The sequence below is a fragment of the Triticum aestivum genome, chromosome 6B (genome assembly GCF_018294505.1).
Source record: "Triticum aestivum cultivar Chinese Spring chromosome 6B, IWGSC CS RefSeq v2.1, whole genome shotgun sequence".
NCBI lineage: Eukaryota > Viridiplantae > Streptophyta > Magnoliopsida > Poales > Poaceae > Triticum > Triticum aestivum.
In genome coordinates this window covers 23,784,245-23,785,635 of record NC_057810.1, presented here as the reverse complement: position 1 = coordinate 23,785,635, position 1,391 = coordinate 23,784,245, and the positions used below count along the sequence as shown (strand labels likewise).

General features: G+C 36.9%; 1 long non-coding RNA gene across 1 annotated transcript; it reads left to right on the top strand.

The window, feature by feature from the left end:
* The first annotated feature begins 513 nt into the window (after positions 1-513).
* LOC123133220 (uncharacterized) lies at positions 514-1,185 on the top strand. Its single transcript, XR_006465194.1, has 2 exons — positions 514-720; positions 901-1,185. It is a non-coding gene; the product is annotated as an uncharacterized lncRNA (long non-coding RNA).
* The last annotated feature ends 206 nt before the right edge of the window (positions 1,186-1,391 follow it).

Sequence of the window (1,391 nt, the reverse complement as noted above, 5' to 3'; positions counted from 1 at the left end):
GTAAAAATCATGTGGTTACTATCTGAGTATGTTAGAAATCCATATGAACATGTGCAAACAACTTTAATATGTAGAAATTAGATGTCTACATTATAAACACCAATTTTGGTTGTTCACATCTTCTCTCAGAATGGCTTTCGTGCAGGTAGAACCGCACATCAATTGAATATCAGAATTGCAGCATGCATGTAGGAGTTAAGTGTCTACACTATTATACTCCATATATTTGGTGGTTCATATCTTCTTTCAGAATGGCTTTCATGCATATAGAGCCACATGTCGATAGAATATCAACATTGCAGCATGCATGTAGAAACTAAATGTCTACAATATTATACTCCAAAAATTTGGTGGTTCGTATGTTCTTTTAGAATGGCTTTCATGCATATAGGAGATAAATGCCTACTTTATTATACTCCACAATTCGGTGGTTCATATCTTCTTTCATAATGGCATCCATGCAGGTACAGCCACATCTTCGAGCTAGAATATCAGAATTGCAACATGCATATCTTCTAGATAGGATCACACAATCATTTCTTTGACTTTTTTAGGTCTAATCTTTCCAGTCTATAAGATAGGGTGTAGCCTATTTTCATGTGCATCAATTTCATGCCCTCTTAGTTGCTTTTGGGATTGTTCATTCGTGGAGACATATGGGAGATGTCAAGCTGACAGGCTTGTTATGCCTGTTCCTGCTCATGCCAGTTTTAGTTTCTGGTAAGCATTGCCCGAAAATTTCATATGAATAAGAAGGAACTTCCTCAAAGCTTTTTATACCTTTTTTTAATATTGTGTGAAATTCGTCCTCCATGCCACTACTTTTTATCTTGTTCTTTTGTGGAACATCATAGGATCTGAATTTCCTTTTGTACACAAAATTGTGTGGTTATTTCATAGGTTCGGAAGCAGAGATGATATGCGAGCGCTATAGTGTGACCTATTTTACTTTAGTATGCAAGTATGATCTATGTGTTCATGCATGCCGCAAGGAGCACAAGGAGAGCTTTCACAAAGCCTTTTGTTTCGTATTCCCCAGACTTTGTATGTGCCGATGGAAGTGTTGAATAAGAAACATGTTCCAAGTATCATAGGGTGTGTGATGTAACAAGCAATAATGTTTTGTAGTGCGATGAATTGACAATGAGCAATGGAAGGAGTTGAGGATCTACCAAATATTCCTTACATCGTTATCTATACCTATTAATAAAGTAAGGTGCATTTCTCCGATTTTTTTTCTTTCATCCATCGTCTAGGCTTACTTTTGTCCGACACGAGAAGCCGTTAAGAATGTACTGTCCGCGATGATACTAAAATTCTTTCTGAAGCAACTCAAAAGAAAAATTGCTACGAAGTCGACCCACTTAACCTAGCCCATTTAAGTAAGAGGA